This window comes from Echinops telfairi, unplaced genomic scaffold (genome assembly GCF_000313985.2).
Source record: "Echinops telfairi isolate 266 unplaced genomic scaffold, ASM31398v2 ScPeMD7_443;HRSCAF=831, whole genome shotgun sequence".
NCBI classification, from domain to species: Eukaryota; Metazoa; Chordata; class Mammalia; order Afrosoricida; family Tenrecidae; genus Echinops; species Echinops telfairi.
In genome coordinates this window covers 69464505-69486266 of record NW_022104341.1, presented here as the reverse complement: position 1 = coordinate 69486266, position 21762 = coordinate 69464505, and the positions used below count along the sequence as shown (strand labels likewise).

At 43.0% G+C, this 21762-nt stretch overlaps 1 protein-coding gene and 1 pseudogene across 2 annotated transcripts in view; both read right to left on the bottom strand.

Annotated features, from left to right (window-relative positions):
* Positions 1–21762, bottom strand: part of DAB1 (DAB adaptor protein 1) — a 1456966-nt gene that overhangs the window by 509384 nt on the left and 925820 nt on the right. The gene's annotated exons all lie outside the window — the stretch shown is intronic.
* LOC101647497 lies at positions 18197–21091 on the bottom strand (annotated as a pseudogene).

The window sequence follows — 21762 nt, the reverse complement described above, 5'->3', positions numbered from 1 at the left end:
TAAAACAGGGATGACAAATTCTGCCCTAACTCCATGGTAAATGAATTCGGAAGATCATCTTCATCACCAGGGAAACCCCTGTAAGGCGTTAACAAAGCAGGATCACTGTAACGATACAGTGGGCACCTCAAATTATCTCTAAACCTTGAGGGAAATAAGCTGGGGTGCTGATTTGAAGTTAATCAGCACACATAACCTTTTTTGTGGTCCAATGACAAGCGTTAGAAGATGAGACGCTTACAAGGGAACTCTTCAAGCGAGGCTTTCCAGTGACAACGGACACAGGATTTCTTCGTGTCCTACCAAAGAATCACGGCAGTACAGAGCTCATGTCTCACTTTTGAAAAAACTGTAGGAGGACAGGCTTTCTGTTAACCTCCTGGCCCAGGACCCCGACCCCCCGCATCATTCAAATGTTAACAGATGCGGCAGACATTTTACTGAAAATGCCCTAATCATTTGCAAATAGTTACATTTTCCTAAGAAACGTAGTTTTCTTTTCTCAGTCTCCACTACCGGTTGCCACTCAGTTAGCTCTGCCTCTTGGCTCTCTCTCATTTATCAGGGTAGAATTCCACTCCATGGGCTTTTCAGTGGTTGATCTTTTGGACAGAGATCACCAGGTTTTTCTCCCAAGCCACCTCTAGGTGAGCTTAAATCTCTATCCTTCTGGTTCTAGCAGCCCAGCCTGTTGACTTTCTGCACCATCCAAATCCAAACCAAACTCACTGCCGTCAAGTCCATGAAGACTCAAGTGATCCAGTAGGACACAGTAGAAGTGTCCCTGTGAGTTTTTTGAGATTGTAACTCTCTAAGGGAGTAAAAGCCTGTCTTTCTCCCAATCAGTGGCTGGTAGTTTTGAACAGCTAACCTCATGGTTAGCAGCCCAATAGGTAACCACTAAACTACCAAGGCTCCTTCACCTCATCCAGGGACTCCGGGACTTATAGTTCACATTGGCCATCATTGCATTCCACGACACGAGCACCAATGAACGCAAGTCTTTACAGCCTACATGCAGCACGTGTCCCTCCGGACTGAGGTCGGATCACCTGACTTCAGACCCCAGCCTCTGCCAGGACAGTCAGCTTCACTTCCAGACAAAACCTCACGTGCAGCCTGCTTCTCCAACTCTCCTCACTTGCTCTCTTGTCTTCAGCTCAGTCTTTGCCGAGAGGTTAAGTTACTGAGGTTCAAAGCAGTTAAGCTTTGCACAGACACCAAGAACGAGATGAATCTCTAAGATTTGAACTTCAGTTTGAAAGGCGCCAAAGCCCATGTTTGTTCTTCGAACCACATCCTACTGGTTCAAAGAGCATCTGATTTCTCCGTCTTCTTAGTGGGAGAGACTTGGGTTACAGTCTATTAATACATATATATATATATATATATGTTAAAAGATGTTTTGTGATCTGTAGGACAAAGAGGGCTATTTAAATCAAAGTAATTTTTTCCTAGTATCCAAGATCTCTAAATCTCATGCACATTAAGTTTGAATTAACACTAACAAGGGTCTCACGGCTTTGATGGTGTGTTCTTAGATAATTAAATTCTTAGAAAATCATTCCACATTTGAGGGAGAGGCGAAGGACACAGAGAGTTCAGTCTTAATTCAAAGTCCCTTATGCATTGTTACCTGCTGTTTCCAGGCCTTCACGGAATCAGCAGGGAGGATTTGATATTAAAAATGAGTTTTCTTCCCCAACCCACCCCCCCAAAATCCTCAGGGGTGTAGGATGGGGGTGGGGAAATGATAGAATTGCCAGCTGGAACTCCTCCTAAGCAATCTCTTTAACCTTAGCTTCTCAACATATTCTGGAACAGCTAGGCCATTTTGCACCCTTACGCTGAGGCTACTGTCTCCTGAGAATTCTGGGAACTCTTGGACTTTCCTCCTTGGAGGCAGGAGATAGTTTTGCTCCGATCACTCCCTTGGAGACTCTCTACTGACCAGGCTCACTCCCTGTGTGACATCCCTGAGGAGAAGCCACATGGACCTACCCTGATGTAGCCCTCTGGGGCCGGGGAAGGCACATAGAGACCCCACCAGTGCAGAGATGCTTACAATGCCACTGGATCCAAAGACTTTCTACTCAATGGCCTCCCATCGTCCTGCATTCAGCATCATTGCATGTGTTTCGTGAGTCTGAAGAGGACTTTATAGATTGGTATCCGACATATAGGCTAATATCAGACTTATGAGCTTGGACTGGACTGGGTTGGGATGCTTTCTTAATATGCAATTACCCTTTATCTAAAACTCTCTCTTATACACATATGAGAGTCTCCTTGGATTTGTTTCTCTAGTCTACCCCGACTAACACAGCTACTGACAGGCTTCCTGAGGGAAGTTGTATTAACTTTGGATAAACCATCATTAACTATTATATGTTTTGGATGCTTACAGAGCCCTAAAAATAAATCTTGTCATGCCTTAGAAGTCAGCTGCCTTGGGAATGACGACTATCAATAACAAATCTCACAAGAGACTGATGAACACACTTGAAATCAGCTTAAAGGCTGAGGCTGAGAAATAGAATTGAGGTGCTTTTTGCCCCCCTTCCAGAACAGCCACATTATTAGAAGTATGCTTGCTTGTTCAAGTTGAGAAAGCTGAGGCTCAGAGAAATAAGTAATTAGCCCTGGTCTTCCAGCATGATGAAACCAACAAGCATTTCCATTTCTACCCCAGGAGATGGATTTAGAGATTCCTCACCAGGACTCACCTAAGGCTGGTTCCCCTCCCTTTCTTGGTTAGTGTTTGGATGGGCACCATGGATCCTAGAACTCTGAATCTTAGAACTCCCTTTCTACTATCTTTCTTTGACTGATGAGCTCATTTTGAGTTAACAAGACATAATTTCGGCTATGCTACCATTTCCAGTCAGGTGACAATATGGTCAAGTATTACTGGCTTGGTGAGGATTCTGTGACTTGACGACAACTTTACATACTTCTCCTTCTGACATGTGATGGCTTGTAGTTGGACACTCAGAGGTAACCTTCTTTTCTAGGCAATTCCTGGTTACGCACTGGGCTCTTAACTTCAAGGTCGGCAGTTTGAAACCACCAGCTGCTCCTCAGGAGAAAGACGGGACTTTCTGCTCCTAGAAAGAGGGTCAGTCTCAGAAAACTCACTGGGGGCAGTTCTGCCCCGCGCTATAGGGTCACTCTGAGTTGTATTGACGTAATGGCGTGAGTTACTATTTTACTGTTGTTGTTGCTCTTGGTGCCATCCTTTGGTTTTTCCAGGGTGGCACCTTGTATTCAGCTTGTTTTATCAGATCACCATTCCTTCCAGCAGGTGGGGCAGCAATTATTATCACCGTTTTTTCATACAGCAATCAGAGGACAAGGAACCCCGGTGGTAGAGTGGTTATGTGCTTGACTGCTACCTGAACGGGGAGTGGTTTGAACTCATCATACACTCTGCAGGAGAACACAACCATCGTCCAGGGAGATTATTTCCTGATTCCCAGAACCAAACCCAAACCACTGCTGTCGAGTTGATCCCAGGTTCTCAAGACTGCTACTCTTTAAGGGAGCAGAAAGCCTCATCCGGTGGGCTGGAACTGCAGACATAGTGACTTGCAGCCCAATTCCTAGCCCAAGGTACCACCAGCGATCAGATGTCCTACAGGGCGTCTCCTACATCATTGAGGGTCAGTGGGTCTAAGTTAGACAGAGACCATGGGAATACCATACACAGAATTCTGCTACAGTCAGGCCGCTTGGAAGTAGAATTTTCAGAGTTATATCCACAGTTTTGGACTTCAGGTCTGGTGTGATTTCAACTCCATCACACAGCTTTCAGAGAGCAATAATCATGTATTCATTGAACTCTTGCCGTGCCAGACCAAGTCAAACCAATCCAAACTAAATTCACTGCGTTCGAGTTGATTCCAACCCACAGGGACCCTCCAGGGCAGGGTAGAACTGCCGCCGTGGGTTTCTGAATCTTTCTCCCACAGAGCATGGGGGATTTCACACTGCTAACTTGGCAGTGTGCTGACATTGTTCTCTCTCAACATGCAAAAGGCCTGGACTCATTTGGTCATCACAGCAATGTTACAAGCAAGTATTGTGATCACTTGCGTCCCCATGTTTCAGATGAGGAAACCATGTACAGAGAAGCCAAACAACGAATTCAAGGTCATGCAGCAAGTACATTAAAAGCCAGGATTGAGCTCAGTCTGCCAGCACCGTCTGTGCCCTTGCCCACATCTTCACAAACAGAAAGAAGAAGCTGGCCCTGGGTGGGTGGAGGCAGTTGAGGCACAGAGGCTGGGGGTTGGTGGAACACACACTTACAGGGAATCTCAGGACAGTCTGGTTTGGCCCATTTTTACATTTTCTCTCATCTGTTGCTCGTTGCACATATTCCAACACTGAATGCACTGGGCTGCTAACCGCAAGGTCAGCTGCTCAAAACCACCAACTGCTTCAAAGGAGAAAGATGAGCCTTTCTACTTCCATAACGAATTACAGTCTCCGAAACCCACAGGGACAGTTCTACTCTTCCTGCTAGGGTCGCTGCGCGTCAGAGCACTTCAAAGGCAGTGCACTTGACTTTTGAGTTTTGCAGTCTAATACGCAGAGGGAATTTCTAGCTTATTAAAATGTCTATCATTACTCTTCCTAATCACTTACCTACGAGTGTACCTACAATATCTGGGAAGAAGGCGGTTCGGTGACTAGGGATGACTCTGCATTTGGATGCTGTGAACGAAGTGGGCAGAGGCCAATGAATCTCGAAATGCCACATAATGAGTCAGAGAAGGCCTACTCTCCATGATTCCACCAAGTGTAGGAGTTAGGTCCTTATTATTACCTCTGGGAATGAAAGGCCCGCAGTGTTTTGCAACACTACACAGCTTGTGTTCAATACATCGGAATTAGAATCTTGGTCCAACTGACTTCAAAGTCCCTCTTCTCTCTGGCACCGTGCCAGCCCAGCGGGACATACAGCCCTCCCTAGCCTCCTCTCAAGGCTTTCCTGCGCAAGAAGGATCTTTACTACCAGGATACTCTGTCTTTAGCAAATAGAATGTGGAGAACAGGTCGAGAAAGGGTCTCCTGTGTGTTTGTATTTGAAATGCCACTTTGAGAAAACCCTTAAATTCAATGACTTTCAGCCACAGTGTTGAGCTGATAGCTCAGTAAAGGGTGGTAGTTAATTCTTGTTAATAGTCATAAACCTGAGTAGGTGTGTCCCTGGTTCAGAAAGACACTGGCATGCTCTAGGAAGTGGAGGAGGAAAGGGGCAGGACTTGGGCATTGCTTTTGGCTCAGTGATGGGCTGGGCTCAGCACTTTACATTCATAATTCCTAGGGATCCTGTGATCCTTGTAACAGACAGACTCTGTGTTTTTCTACAGGTAAGGAAGCTGAGCTTAAAAGCCAGGGCTAGGTCCCCAAAGCTGCGAGGCTACTGTCAGTACCACCTACTCCTGATGCCAACAGCCGCATTCTCTCCTTTATTGACCTGCTGTCCCCATGTTCAGAGAGCTGTAATTTGAATCATGTTAAACTCGAATCAAGCAAAACTGCTCACTCATGACTAGTGAGTCAATTCTGTCTCATAACAACCCTCTAGGGCAGAGTAAATGGTCCTTATGGATTTCTGAGGCTGTAAACCTTTATGAGGGTAGAAAGCCTTTTCTTTTGCTCTCAGAGTAGGTGGTGTTTTTGAACTGCTGACCTTGCAGTGAGCAGCCCAGAACATAAGTCACTAAGCAGCTCAAATTGCTTGGGAGTTCATTAAAAAGCACAAAACCAACTACCATCAACTCAAGCTACCGTACAGGATGGAGGAGCGTTGCTTTCAGGGTTTCGGAGGCTGTGCATCTTTGTGAGAGGAGAGAGTCTCATCTTCCTCCCAAGGGGTAGCTGCTGAAAGGCAGACCCAGCAGTTGGTTGCCCAACTTGAAATCCACTCTGCCACTGGGGCTCCCACCAGGAAGCCATGACTCCAACTCAGGGCGACCCCGTGCATTTCCATAGGGCTTTCCATGGCTAATTTTTCAGGAGTAGATCCCCAAATGTTTCTACTGGGACACTTCTGGGTGGATTATCAAGCTTTCAGTTAATCGCCAACCACAGTATTCATCTGTACCACTCAGGAGCTCCTGTACAAAGGCTAGAAAGCTTAGATCCGTGAAGCCCTTTCTAGCCAAGGTTCTTTCTGCCCTTAGGCTCTTGCTATCTCATCTCCCAGTATCCACTTGGCACAATATAAACAGGTTGTTGCAGTTCTGAAGAATAAAAGGTTTTTTTGAAAAAAAATGAAGGGCTGCTAGGATAAGTGCCTTGTGAATGGAGATCACATCCCCTCTGTCCTAGGCATCCCTGCATTGCTGTGCCTGACAGAGAGAAGGTACTTAGAAAACTTGGGAGAGAAACAAAGAAGAGAAAGGCAGAAAAGGTGGGAAGAGGAGAAGAAAGGAGGAACGGTTTGCAGAAGTTAACTGAAAGGAGGGAAAAATTGTGGGAGGGAAAGCAAAGAGTAGCAGAAACAAACTGGCAGAATGTAGGAGTGGATCACGTGAGCAGTAGGGAGAATGAAGGGAGAGAGACTAAGGAGCTGCAAGCATGTCCAGTAAGAATCTCAGTCTAGGAGATGAAAGCTATGTCTGAATGTTTATCATGAATCCATAGGGGTGTTCTTTTAATAAATGAGAAAGAATTCCAATTTTCTCTATTCCAAAACTTTTGCACCCACATTCTGTTGCAACACCCCAATTACAAATAACTATGCAATTTCTGGATCGATATCTGTGAAAACCTGGTTGGATGCTTTTGCCTATGACTCAGGAACACAATATCATTGGCATCACATGCAAGTAAAATTTTGCTGAAGATCATCCAACAACAGTTGCAGAAGTACATTGACAGGGAGCTTCCAGAGGTTCAGGCCAGATTCGGAAGAGGACATGGAAAAAGGGATATTATTGTTGATGTCACATGGGTTTTCACTGAAAACATAGAATACCTGAAAAATGCGTACTTGTGTTTTATTGACCTTGCTAAGGCATTCAACTATGTGGACCATAACAAACTATGGAAACCCTTGAGAAAAGTGAGAATCCCATAACATTACGTTGTGCTCATGCTGAACCTGTACATGGATCAAGAAGACTTTGTACTCTCAGAACAAGGGAATAAGGCATGGCTTAAAGTCAGGAAAGGTGTGCATCAGGGTTTCATCTTCTCACCGTACTTATTCAGCCTGTATACTGAGCCAATAATCAGGGAATCTGGATTATGTGAAGAATGAGGCATTGGAGGGAGGCTTATTAACAACCTGCAATATTCAGATGACACAACTTTGCTTGCTGAAAGTGAGAAGGATTTAAAACACTTGCTGATGAAGATCTAGGATTTCTACCTTCGGTATGGGTGACCCCTCAATATAAAGGAACCCCAAATCCTCACAACTGGACCAATAGGTAACATCCCCATAAATGGAGACAACGTTGACGTTGTCAAGGACATTGTTTTGCGTGGACCCCCAGCCATGCTCGTGAAGGCGCAGTCCAGAGGGCAAGTGATGCATTGCATTGGGAAACTGCTGTACAGCACCTCGTTAGTGTGTTGAGAAGCAGAATGTTACTTTAAAGACTAAGGTGCTCCTGACCGAAACCGTGGTATTTTCAATTGCTTCATATGCATGTGAAAATTGGACATTGAGTAAGGAGGACCGAAGAAGAATCAATGCATTTGAATTGTGGTGTTGTTGAAAAATATTGCCAGGACCATTGACAGCCCAAAGAACAAACACATCTGTGTTGGAAGAAGTACAGCCAGGTTGCTCCCTAGAGGCAAGATGTCAAGACTTAGCCTCATGTACTTCGGAGACCAGTGACTGCAGGCAACATCAAGCTTGGTCAAGCAGCAGGGCGGTGAAAAAGAGGAAGATTGATACAGGGGCTACAAAAACGGGCTCGCACATAAGAACAATGGTGAGGATGGCGCAGGACCAGTGGAGTGTCATTCTGTCATACCTAGGGTCCCCACGAGTCAGAATGGACTCAAGGACACCTAGCAATAAGAACACAATGCCGGCCAGTAAGCTAGATTCAGACAAGCAAACAAAAACCAATATTGACAAATTGCTAATTCTGTGTCTTCGTATTTGGGAGCAACATGAGCCCTGTTCTGCCTTCATGAAACTAGTCCTGCCATGTAGTTGTAAAAAGCATACCACAGTTAGGTTTGCTGATGAATAAGAGGGAGGTCTTACAATGGAATGAACACCTTGAACTTTAGCTCCAACTTTTAAATCTAATTTCTATGAGTCCGAAAATGTATTCCTACTGAAAACATAACTAAAAAAAAAAGTATAATGACAGAAATCAATTTTCTCATTTAATCAGCTCCTTTGTTAATTCAACCATAAATTATGTGCTAGAGGAGTCTAATCACATTGTATATGAATCTTGAATCATTTGAATTAATTATAACCTAAGATGTAAGTGTATTATGTGGCATTGTACGTAGTTTTAGTTCATCTCATAAAGAAAAAAGTTATAGCTGCTTATGGTAGACTTGACTTCTTTACATTTTTTGCATGCATAGAAGAAGGCAAACAAAATCTGACAGGTCCAATCCATTGAGGCACGGATGCCTTTCACAAGAAGATCATTGCTTTTGCTCTTTTGGTTCTTGACCCCTTGCCGAAGCAGCTTTTGCCAGACTCTTGCCCAAGTCTCCCCCATTTCCAGACGGGCCCTGCAGAAGAGAGCATGTCTATGAGCCCATGGATTTACTTCCTGCAGCGCCCTCCTACTGATGGGCCTGTGGAGTCTGGCTTCCCCTGGTTTGCCTTCTCTTGACTGCTGCTCCTCAAGCCCTCCAATGACGCTCAACAAAAGAAGCTGCTGTCTTTTCCCATTTGACAGTCTCCTATCTGAGTCCCCACTGTCTTGGCTGTGAGGTTAAAAGCAGAATGGGCTGTGTTTCTACAAATCAAGATAAGAAATGGGTGAGTGCAATTCATAGCTGTCTGCTGCTATTGTCCTTAGGTGCCATCGAATGGGTTCTGACTCACAGTGACCTCCTGCCTAATAGAACAAAACAGTGCCCAGTGTTATGCCGTCCTCACAATACATAGATGTCTAGAAAGGGGAAAAGTTCTTCATGTGGTTATTAAGCCAAAAATATGACACTCTATTCTACTCAGGCCTTTACTGTATACCTACTAAGTACCAGCAATTAAGGCAAGCGCTGGACATTCTAAAATGAACAAACAAAATTCTCTAGCCTCAATGAGGAACAGTATAGTAGAGAAGGCCACATGCAATCAGGCTATTTTCAAACTGTACTGTGAGTGCTTTAATAAAGATATGGAAACAGAGTAGTCAATCGTTGGCACAGAGGCGGGGAAGGACAGAGAGGTGGGTAGAGAGGGGGACATTAGGGAAAGAGGAGGATATTTGGAGTTGGGCCATGGAGGATAAAAGAAAAGTTTATAACTTTGAAGAGTCAAAGGCATTTCAGGTAGAGTGAAGCACATGCTCAAAGACAAGCACTATTGCTTGACATCTACAGGGAATGGTACGGAATTTCCCAGGAGCCCTGATGTTGAGGTGGGTTGCTAATTACATGTTGGGCTGCTAATTACAAAGTTAGCAGTTCAAATCACCAGTTTCTCTACCAAAGATAGATCGGGCTTTCCTCTTCCATAAGGAGTTTCCGTCTCGGGAACCTACAGGGCCAGTTCTACTCTGGCCAAAGGGTCGCTAGGATTTGAAGCAGGGCAAAGTCCCTGCGTGCTACAAAGATTAACAGGCTTACCTGCTAACTACTAGGTGAGATGTTTGAGTCTACCCAGAGACACCTCCGATGAAAGGCCTGTCAGTCCACTTCCAAACACAGTCACAGAGGAGACAGTTCTACTCTGTCATGCATGGCATCTGCATGGATTGGAATGAGCTTGATTGACAATTGGTGGTGGCGGCGGTGGCGTGAAGAAATAGCCGTGATGAGCTTAAGTAGGAAAGGATGAGTCGGCTAAATTCTGATCATTGCTCAGTCTCACTACGTTGATACAACAGAACAAAACACTGCCTGGTCCCCGATCATCCTCACAGTCACTGTTATGTTCCAGCCACTATGTCAACCCATCTTGTTGAGGGTCGTCCTTGCTTGCTAGCCCTCTACCAAGTGTGATGTTTTATTTTAGGGACCTTTCCCTCTTGGTATGACAGGGCTTCAAAAAGTTGATGGAAAAATACCATTACCTTTAGATTCCTGTTTTTCCCCTATGACCATTTTGAAGCCGCCTCATGACATATCCTAAGAAAATGAGATGAAGCTGTTTCATTCTTGCTTCTCAGGGACATTCTGACTGTCCTTCTTCCAAGGCAGATTTGTCCGTTCTTCTGGCAGTTGATTACATATTCCGTATTCCTCACCATAATCCAAATTTACAGACGAGGAAACTGAGACACAGCAATGCAAAACAATCTAGCTGGGCCCAGTTGATTCGAAATCAATAGCATCAATTTTATGGAATTTGACTCTAGAGCCCGGTCTTTTAATCACTACCTGAAATTTCGATTTTATACTTAAGAGTACGTGTTAGAACAATCTCAGCCATAGTGTAGAGAATGGATTGGAGAAGGGAGTCTCGAGGCAAAAAATCCCCCCAAAACACCCACTTGGAATAATAGGAATCATAACCAAGGAAAGAAATACTGAGGCCTAAACTAACTGCAGTAGACGTCCTTTCTCCAGCATGTAAACTATTTACTCAAGGTGAGCAACCAGAAGAGGTGGGGTGAGAAAGTCGAGCCCTGACTCGGTCCCTCACCACTGCACCACTCACCACACCACTGCCCAACACGGCATGAAGAAGAGAAGTTCTCTCTTCTGGTCTGCAGTTGGAACCAGATTCATGGATCTTAGATTTGGACAGGACCTTAGAGCCATTCAATACATCTGTCATCTCTGCTCGGGAATTTTAATACAGAATTCATCTCTGTCAGATGATAAGCCATTCTCTACCTGAATCCATTCAACAGCAATACTGATGGTTAACATTTACTCAATGAATATTTACTGAGCATTTAGAGTGGGGCAAGGCTCCATGTTTGATGCGGTGTCAACTATGGTAAATAAAAGTGAACAAGATCCTTCAGGAACTGACCATTTAGTATTAGAACCTCCACCCCTCTAGCATCCCCACATGACAACGATTTCTGTTTTCCTGAATTATATGGAGTGAACTTCCTATCTTGTGCATGGTAGCAATTAAAATGCTGAAAATCAGCAGCAACTGGGGATTTCTATTTTCTCTTTTCCAAGATTTGCTCTGTCCAGTTTATCTAACAAGTTCTCAGAGAAGACAGTCAACATTTCCAAGAATGATCAGTTTTCAAAGACGAAATTGTTTAAAAATATTGAAGAAAAAAATAACACCTCCTACCACTAACAAAGACCCAGATTCTTACAGAAACCAACTCCGTCTGAGTCAGAAAGACTGCACGTATTGGTAGATTCAAGGTCTCTGATGCCAGGAATGGGCTCTGTGCTAGCAATCAAGTCTCAGAATAACTTAAAATAAAAGTGCCTGTCCTCGAGGTCAATATATTTACATGTTAACGAAGGAGTGAAACAAAGTTTGTATATGCATTTGAACACTCTGAGGATTTTAGTTCAAAAGAGTAGTAAAAGAGAAGTTGGTAGAAGCTTCTCCCATTCTTTCAATGATGAACGAAAATTTCACATTGATCAAAATAAACCAATAACTTTGAGTGTCAAGATAGTGGAAAATTATTGCAGAACTGTTCATTAAAGACAAGCATTGAAATGTCTAAAAAATGTAATCAATTTTCCAACCATGCGATACTCATCTGATCTTTTTGTTGGCTTGTATTTTAAGATCATTTTATTGGGGCTTTTACAGCTCTTCTAACAACCCATACATCAATTGTATCAAGCATATTTGTACATATATTGCCATCGTTATTTTCTAAACACTTACTTTCTATTTGTGCCCTTGGTATCAGCTCCTCTTTTTCCCTCCCTCCCCCTCCCACCCTCATGACACCTTGATAAATTATAAATTATTATTTTCATATCTTACACAGACTTCTGTCTTAAGAAGGAAGTGTCTTCAGCCCTTCCTTGGTATTTCTGCCCTATTTCCAAACTATAAGATTAGTCTCACCCTGAAAACTGAGCACATATCCCTCTCCTTCATGGAATCTGCTTTTAAAAGACAAAAGTAGGACTCAGATTGCCCTTAGCAACTGTCTATATCAGAATTCTCTTTTTATAGCCATTGAAAACGATAACATCCAGAATTTAAAAGGCAGACAAAACTGGAAGCAAGAAGAAAGGCAAAAGGTTAGTGGCATGGCCATGAATCCTGGGAAATGTAGTTTCCACAGTAAAATTGCCAGAGATGATAGAGAAGGAAACAAGAAGCCCGTAGCAGTGAACCCTAAGGACTGCAGTTCATGTACACTTCATCTGTTTAGCGTGTCAGTGATCCTTGCAAGAAGGGAGGACAATGAAGAGCCTGTCTTAGTTCAGCACTAAACTATGTGCGCTGGACGTGGGAATTAGAACTCTGTGCATCAGTCTGCCAGCCAGCTAGATTGGCTAAAGAAATTGGACCAGCATGTTTGTAGACAGAAATTGGGGTCAAGGGCAATCCACATATCACATTTATTGGCAAACACTAGGTCTGGATAGATCTCTTCTATTAAAGGATGAGTAAATGGAAGAACAACCTATTTGGGAAGGGTGAAAAAATGCTGGAGGATAAGGGAAAGAGAACTACATGTTCAGAAGATTCCACTATTAAATCTACTGCAAGAAATAGAAGAAATGTAAATCTAGAGATATATTTGACTTCCTCAATTGTATGAACTAAGATATTATTATGGATTGACTTGTTCCCCCACATGCTCCAGATGTGTCATCTTGCATAGGCCATGATTACCAGTATTGTGTAATGCTCCTCCATTTTGTGATCTGGTATAATTATTCTATGCATTGTTAATCATATCTTCTATGATATTAACAAGGCATCATCAGGGGCTATTATGCTAATGAGGCAGGATAAATCTACAGGATTGGGTTGTATTTTGAGTAAATCTCTTGTGAGGTATAAAAGAGATTAAACAATGGGGCAGAGATCAGAGGATACCTACTGCCATCGATAAAAAGAGTCAGGAGAAAAGTATATCATTTGGACTCTGGACCTCTGCATTGAGAACCTACTAGAACCAGAAGACATAGAGAACTTTTGCTAAAGTCAGTATTTGGAATTTGATTACCTACCCTCCTAAACTATGAGAAAATAAATGTTTGTTTAAGCCACCTACTTGAGCTATTTTTGTAATGGCAGCACTAGATAACTAAGGTTTTGATTTTCATGAAAGACAGTAAAACGAAAACACACAGTCATGGAGACAATGCTGGCTCCTAACAACCATCTAAGACAGAGTAGAACTGCTCCTTTGATCTTTCAGGAATATAAATCTTTATAGGATCAGATAACCTCATCTCGTGTGGAGTGGCTGATGAGTTTGAATGTGGACCTTTCAGTTAGTGGCCTAACACCCAATCCACCGCCAGGACTCCTTGGGAGGATACCAATGGACTAAAAGTGCAATAACAAAATTAGGCCTCCATGTAATAAAGAACAGAACTGACACTGAGAAAAATGGAATGAGATAGGTTTGGAAAACTTCCATAGGGAAGAACAAAAGGAAATGATAAAGAGGCAGATGGTGTTAAAAACTCATAGGATTGTCCAAGGAGAAAACGAGAAGAGTTGAACTAGAAATAATAATAAAAGATATGATTAAAGAACACTTTAAGGAGAGGGAAAAGAAACAAAACAATAGCCAAGTGAGCCTACAAAGTTAAAAAGTTTGCTGAAATTTAGGTAAAATCAGTTAAGAGGGACTCACATCTACACAGTGCCTAGAAAGAAGGATGGTTTACATTGTACTACCAATAAATTGTAGTTAAAATTATGATATTGCATATGCCAATCAATTGTAGTTAAGATTGTGAGATTTGTATTTGTATATGTATGTGCACATTCTCCTTCCAGTGGTATTTCATATATAAGTATGTTCCTATACATTTATATGTAGTACCTATGTATACATAGTATAACCAAACCCATTGTGATTGAGTTGATTCCAACTCACAGAGACCGTATACATGTCAGAGTGGCACTGTGTCGAAAGGCTTTTCGGTGGCAGTAATCCTGCAGATTGTGAGGTTGGCACAGGAGCATGCAATGTTCTGTTCTAACTAGCATAGCTATTAGTTGGACAAACTTACAGAAAGGTCCCTGGATGGTGCAAATTGTTTGTGTTCAGCTGTTCACATAAAAGTTGTCAATGAACACTCAGCCAGCAGTGCCATGAAAGAGAGGCCTGATGAGCTGCTCCTGTTCCTCTCACAGTGAAGAACACCCCATTGTGAGTTCGACTTGTTAACACGTGGGGTCACTATGCATTGGATGCAATTGGATAGAAACAGATTTTTAAAAACATTTAAAAATGTAAGCAGTCACCCACATCTCAGCTTATTTCTATGAGGCAAATTCCTCCAACTGAAGTTGGTGAATTAAATGGTACTTCTGAATTAGAAATATAACTGTAAGAAGCCTAAGTGCTTTCTGGCCAAACTGAAGATTCCAGGTTTCCCTTAAGGGCACTAATTGCAGGTTAGCCTTAGATTTCACTTCAATACTGCAATCCAGACACAATGAAAGGAATTCCACAGAATTCTCTGGATAACAACATTCAGTACAAGATTTTTATGCCTTGCACAACAGTCTTTATCATGTGAAGCAATGGCAAAGAGATATACAAGGGTTCAAACAATCTTCAAATAAGGCTACCCATGTGTCCTTATTATAAAATATATATATATATTAATAGCAATCTTTATTGGCATAAAATCTTACAGAATACAAACTCTCCAATAAATGTAAAGGAAAGTTAATTTCGCATTTGAGCACTCTATCACAAGTAGACAATCTGAGTCTTTGATAATGGTTTAGACATTCGGAAGTTCATTTTATTATTATTCTTTTCATAGAGAAATATTGAAAATCATTGAAATTTTCACCAAGTTGGAATTACATAATGGACTGTGATGCATTTATAAACCCTTTTAATGACATAGAAAATAGGGTTTAAGTAAAATAAAAAAGAGTGACTCCGGATTCAGGTTTCTACAGAGAGAATGACTTATGTAGACAATGAGAAGCCTACATATGTAAAAAAGAAGGCCTGACTCTTAAAAGAGACTGATTGCCTCAGGGAAGGGGGAGTTGAGTGCTTCCTCACCTCCTCTTTCTATTCTTTTTGAACTTCCAAAACTTATATAGTGAGTATTAATTCTATGATCTTCACTTAACAGGAAAATAAGATTGAATCAGAGAAAGAGGCTACTAGACACTTTAGACATTGAATTAGCTCAGACTTTGGAAATCAGTCATCTGGGTGCTTCTAATTTCACAGAGAGGGAATCAGAGATGCAGAGTGCTCTCTGGCTCCAGGACCCAAGGCAAGTTACATGCAGAACAAAGATCGAATTGAGATTTCCTGATTGCTGAGGTCACACTGTCCCATAGTGTCAACATATTCTCTTTCTCTGGAGGTTGGAGACAAGAAGAGAAGGTGATGGAGAATTCCATTGAAGGCAGGAAAGGGACTGGAATTTACCTTAGCACAGATTTAAATGCCGGCTCTGCCATATATGTAGTTCTTATGATCTGACTTAAACTTTCTGACGCTTGCAGAATTCTAAAACTATGGCTACCCTACAGGGTGGTAGTATAGAATACAGAAATTGCTTTGCAGGAAGACCACTAACTCATATGATTCCTTTGAAATCTATAAACAGGCAGTCCCCTCTGGAAAAGTACACCAGGTGTCCAGCACATAAGACTTCCCAAAAAGGTGTCTCTTCCTTCAGGACCACAGCCCCTTGTGTGGTCACTGTTTGTTGAGCATAACACAGGACTGACACCAGCCCTCATTCATGCTTTTGTTCAGGAACTTCGTGTGCGGGGCACAACCAGACAGGAAGCCTGAGAAAAAACATGGGGGCCACTTTTCTTATTCCTTTACTTAGTCTCATTATGCTTTAGGGGCAGAAAGCCATTTCTGTGGTACGCTCACTTCATCCTGACAAGGAAGAATTAAACACGGGCAGAATCCGACTGCTACAGAGGCTTGCAAGGCCAAATGTGAGCCCGATCTTCATTACTTGCCGCTTTGTACGTTTGTTAAGGGACTGTTAGTTGCCGGATACATTTACTCTTCCTAATTTGGCCTGTTTGGGTAACATAGATCCCAGTGATCATCTCAACCTCATTTGATGCACCTGTGAACAATTCATTATATTAATAGAACAGCAGGGGAGGAGCAGAGACACTCATAAATAGACTTTAGCTGTCAGAAGAGACACCTTCCTTCTCTTCCCAAACAATCCCCATTCCCCAGCCCATGTCCCCACTGAGGAAGGTCCTGCAGGCTCCAGGGCAAGGGCACCCCCAACCTGCTAAGTCCACGTCCGCCGGAGTTAAGCTCATCAACAATAGTCTCCTCCAGAGGTTTGCACTACTTTCACTTTATCTCATTTCAACAGTCTGTGGTTAGTGGCAACCTGAGCACCCGAGTTGCTAACTAAGGAAGATGAACAGCATTTGGTACGATTTCTTATGGCGAATACCTTTTCGTTAAGTCATTAAAGCAGAGTTGTACACCCTCCCCCCACCCCGATACACACAGACAGCAATTGGTTAATGTCTTTCTCTGGTTGATTCTCAGCACTTTTGCACTGGCTAAACGCTAAAGAGAAGTTTCCCTTCTCATCACTTTGGAAGACAAAGACATGTGTGGTCATGCTCTGTATTAATTCTTCTTTAGACACGTGGACATTTCCCTTCTACCCCAACTTCTTGTCTTAAATGTTACGTGTTCTTTTGGATAAGAAAAAGGGCACATGTCATGCAGCCCCCTGACCCAGTGCATGTTCCTAAGGAGCCCCGTGTGGTGATGTGGGCCAGGCATTGGGCTGCTAACTACCAAGTTAACAGTTTCAGCCTGCCAGCCACTCCACCAAAGAAAGAAAAGGCAGCCTGCCGCCATAGAGGCTTCCAGGCTCAGACATCCTCTGTAGGGCCACTCTGTGCTATGTCCAGCTCCAATCACTGGCAGTGGGGTTTGGTTTGGTTTCGTTTTTAGTGTCCTCTCCCAGGAATGTTCTCCGAGGCCCATTTGCTTTTTCAGGTGACATTTTCCATTTTCACATTTTGTCCTTCATTTGTATTCCTTGTATAGACTTTTAAGGAACGTTGGTGGCATAGTGGGTTATACACTGGGCCGATAACCCCAAGATGAGCAATTTGAAATCACCTGTCACTCCACAGGAGAACGTTGAGGCTGTCTGCTCCTATAAAGATTCACGGCCTCCCAAACCCAAAGGTGCAGTTCGACTGCGTCCTACAGAGTCACTATGAGTCTGCATGGGTTGATGGCAGAGAGCTGAGAACATTGCCTAAGAAATGATTGGAAACACCATGGCCGGAGTCAGGCACCACTTAATTCTCAGCGTGGCATCTCTTGAACAAGTTAAAGAGATCTTGTGCAATGAGCTTGTCTCATTTCTTCTTGACTGCTATTTCCATGGGCATGGATGGTGCATACAAATCAAAAGAAATCCTTCACGATTTCAATATTTTCTCATGATATTGTATACTGGTTCGGTAATGAGGATTTTCGATTTATGTACATTGAATTATAATCCACACCCAAGACTGGGCACAAGTATGGATTTTTTTCCAGCTTGGCAAAGGTGAGCGAGTGCTTCCAGGGCTTCATCAGCTTGTTGAAACATTTCCGTTGGTATCCCATCAATCCCTGGAGCTTTGTTTTTCATCAATGCTGTCAGTGCCGCTTCGGCGTCATCCTTCATATCAACGATTCCTGTTCATGTTACCTCTTGAAATGGTTGACCGTTGACCAGTTCTTTTCAGTTCAGTGACTCTGTGTATTCCTTCCCCCATCTTTTGATGCTTCCTGAAGCTTTCAAAATGTTTATTCATTCAATATTTTTAATTTTTACCTAATTTTTTCATCTTACGTGATTTTTTCCTGTAGCGAAGTGAGGAATTTGTAGAGTTTTTCTCATAATGAACACAGCTAAATACTCATAAACGACATTCTCTGATTTTCTTGTCAGCCTGCTTCAAGGAAATCCACATATTTAAGATGTTCCTCAAAGTTTGGCGATACCAAATGATTGTTCAAACCGAAGATCTGACAAGCAAGATCTGATCTGAGCTGATGGTTCTGGAGTCAGCATAGTCAAAGAGTCGTGATCATTGGGTAGCCAAAGAGAAGACCACAGATCCTGAGCCCACCTCCCACCCCAGCCCCCACCCCAGTCTGGCAAGCCAGCACATCACTGGATAGGCAGTGTTACCAGAGAGCACTTGTCCCAAACCATTGCTCCTGCCTGTGACTGCCACGAAGACAGGAGGAAGACCACCCCCTTCATACTCAGCTGCAGTCCTCAGTGTCCCCTGTGCCTTGATGGACACATGTTACTGAAGTTCACATGGGAGACCAACAGTTCCCCAAACGTCCTGATTTTCTCACTGAGACAGAGATGGAGCCCTTTCAGGATTACAACCCTGCACTGACTTTGTGATTTTAGAGGCAGCCCTACTCCATCTGAAACCCACTCCAATTTTTTCTTGACCACCTGTAGCCCTTCAGGAGTTACTTCTTTGAGGTCATGATATGACTGTTTGTCCTTCTGTTGGCTTTGATCCCCTGATGCCAGAGTCTTCAGGAATCATTCTCAATAGCAACAGCAAGAACAATTTCTTGGGTCGTTATATCAACACCAAATTCAACCTTCATGTCAATCAATGTACAGTCCTGGAAGAACTAAGATGTTTCCAGCATTTCAATACATGGCCTGTGTGGCATGATTCATGATATACAATTCTATTTCCCCTAGCTCAAGTCCAGCAAAGCAAAATTTGGCCGCAATTACCTGTTCCATAGACTACTGTGGGTCATTGTTGCCATCATCCTTGGAAAACATCTCCACTTTGGGTGGGTAGAGCTTCTAGCCTTCCTTAATGCCAGGGTTCCTTTTGAGGAAAGAACCAGTTGCTATTCTTCTACACACTCAATAGGAATCATTTCGCACTGAGGGTCAATGAAAGATGCCTTCTGCCACGTTTTGATGAAAGCGTTCCCCCCGCCCAACAGTTTTATTGGCACATAATTTAGATATCATACAATCATATAAATCATTCAGTCATATCAAGGGGGAGTTATACAAACACCATCACATCCATCCTACAGCATTCCCTTTTCCTATGGTTGAATTACCCCCAAAATGAGCTGTGTGATCACCATCTGCTCCAGTGATCCGTCCCCCCTCCCGCCTTCATTATTTACTCCTGAACGCCCCTTTCTCTCCCTATCACCTACCCACCACCCTTACATAACCTATAACACCTTGTATCAGTTATTATCACTATACATCCACCCTTCCTGTGCTTCACAGCTGGGAAACCCCATAGAAAACATTGAAAAACAGATCACACTAAGGTGGTAACAAGATCATAGTAGTGTAAAGACAAAAATATAAATAACGTGTCAGTGGGAGAAGACCCGCCATGAACATGCACAAAACCAGAAAATAAATTTCTGTTATGGAACAACTAAGAGATGCTTGCACACCGTACAATTTCAGGTCATGTCTGTAGGGAGTCAAGTGGCCAAGTATTGAGTTTGATCCAGGATCATCAAAATTACAAGGGTCTCTGCCTGCTAGTGTGGCTGTTTGGGACTTTTGCCTTTGGCTACAGTGAATCTGCCAGTCGCCTGACATGACTAGATGCTCTGCAGATGGGTTTTGGGCTTCCATTGTCTTCCATAGCCTTCTACAAATTGAGTGTTCATAATTTTAGCTCTGATACTTTTCTCTTCACCATATTTGAGTTTTGTAATTGTCATCTTTGGACCACACAAGCTGGTGTGCTTCTTCTGTGTGGACTTAGTGGATTCCTCACTTATATAGCTACTTGTTTGAATACATACCTTTAAGACCCCAGTCACTATTTCCATTGAAAGTCCGGCACCATCTACTTTCTTCACAACACTTTGCTGTAGCATCCTTATCTACAGTGATAATTTCATGAATGTGAGCATCGAGTAGGGCCATGATGTAAGAACTAATTGTTCTTATGTTGGAGCTAGGATTTAGTGAGAGCCCAGAATTTGTGCCTGCATCTATGCTTTATTATTATTATTATTGTTAATTTTTGAAACTTGAGCATTAATACATATGTCATATCATTCCATATTTCAATCACATTAGACATAATTGTACAATTGCTTCCATAATCAATCTTCAAACATACTTTTCCTTCCTGGGCTTCTGGACATTATTTCCTTCTTATTCCCCCCTCCACCTTGGCATTGCCCTTACTCTCAACCTTTTGTTATGTTTTCTTTCCCTCTAGGCTCAACGTCTCTGGGTTTCATTTACCAAGAAACAGAGAAACAAATAACACAGCTTCAAGAGGGTGACCCCCCAATGGTGGCATACCTCTCAGATACACCCTAATACACACAAGTGTAGGCACACTATAGCAGAATGGTCATCACAAGTTATCAGAATAGTACGTATTTTAATATGACATACAGGGTATTGATAACAAGATCTTGTTTGTCTGCCAACCCAGAGTACACCACTCCTGGCACCGCTGTCTTCGGTTTCTTCAGAAACCATGTGTTTTCCAGCTCCAAGTGTGTCTGAGGCAGAGTCCAGTTGACCCAGTTCAAAATAGTTTTGATACCTACTTCCCAGAACAACTGAAGAGTATGACCGGTATTTTATTTGAAATCTCAGCTTTCCCTTCCGGGTGGGTCTCCAGCTGCATTCCCTACTGTAATCTGGTCCTTGGACTGCAGGGGGACTTTCCTGGATCACTGAGCAGCTCATAGAGTGCTGTTTTCCCATCACAGAGCTTTGGACCAATGAGCAGCACCTCAGAGATCATCATTACCTTGAGTAAGCTGAGGGCTGTGACCTTATTAAGCATAGAAATCAAGTTTCAGAATTTTGCCCATAGGATTCTTCCATTTTGTAAATTTTGTAAATTGAGGCTTGATTTTTTTCTTCAGTTGTTTTAGCTTGAGTTATGCCTAGCTTGTTTTTGGTCTTCAAACATCATGTCTTTGCACATTTCACTATAATACTTCATTTCGTCTCCTGCTACTGGCCTTTGAAATTTTCTGCTCAACTCCTTTTTTGTGGGGGGAGGTCAGATACTTGCTGCCAGACTGCTGTCTCATCCCACCACTGGGGTGGGCCTGCTCCCTGCCTCTGGGGACAATGGACAGGCTCCTGTAGGCGGAGTTTACACCCTACTGATAATGGTTCCTATGGAGACCCAGAGACCACCCCCTAGACCACCCTCTCATTGCTGTGTAACCTATAGTGCAGCCCCTCCCTGTGACGTATGTCTCTACCTGTAATTAGTGGGCTGGCATGCCCCCAAAGGTTATATAGGCACGAGTCAGCAATATAGATCTCTCTCGGACTCTGAGCTCCTTGCTGCTCACTCCCTGGTTACTCCCCTCTCCCTTGTTCCCTTACCCTCCTTCCCTTCCCCCTCTCTCCACGTGGACCACCAAGCTGGGCTGAGGTGAGCATGTTGCCATGTATCATACCTGACTGTATTATTGT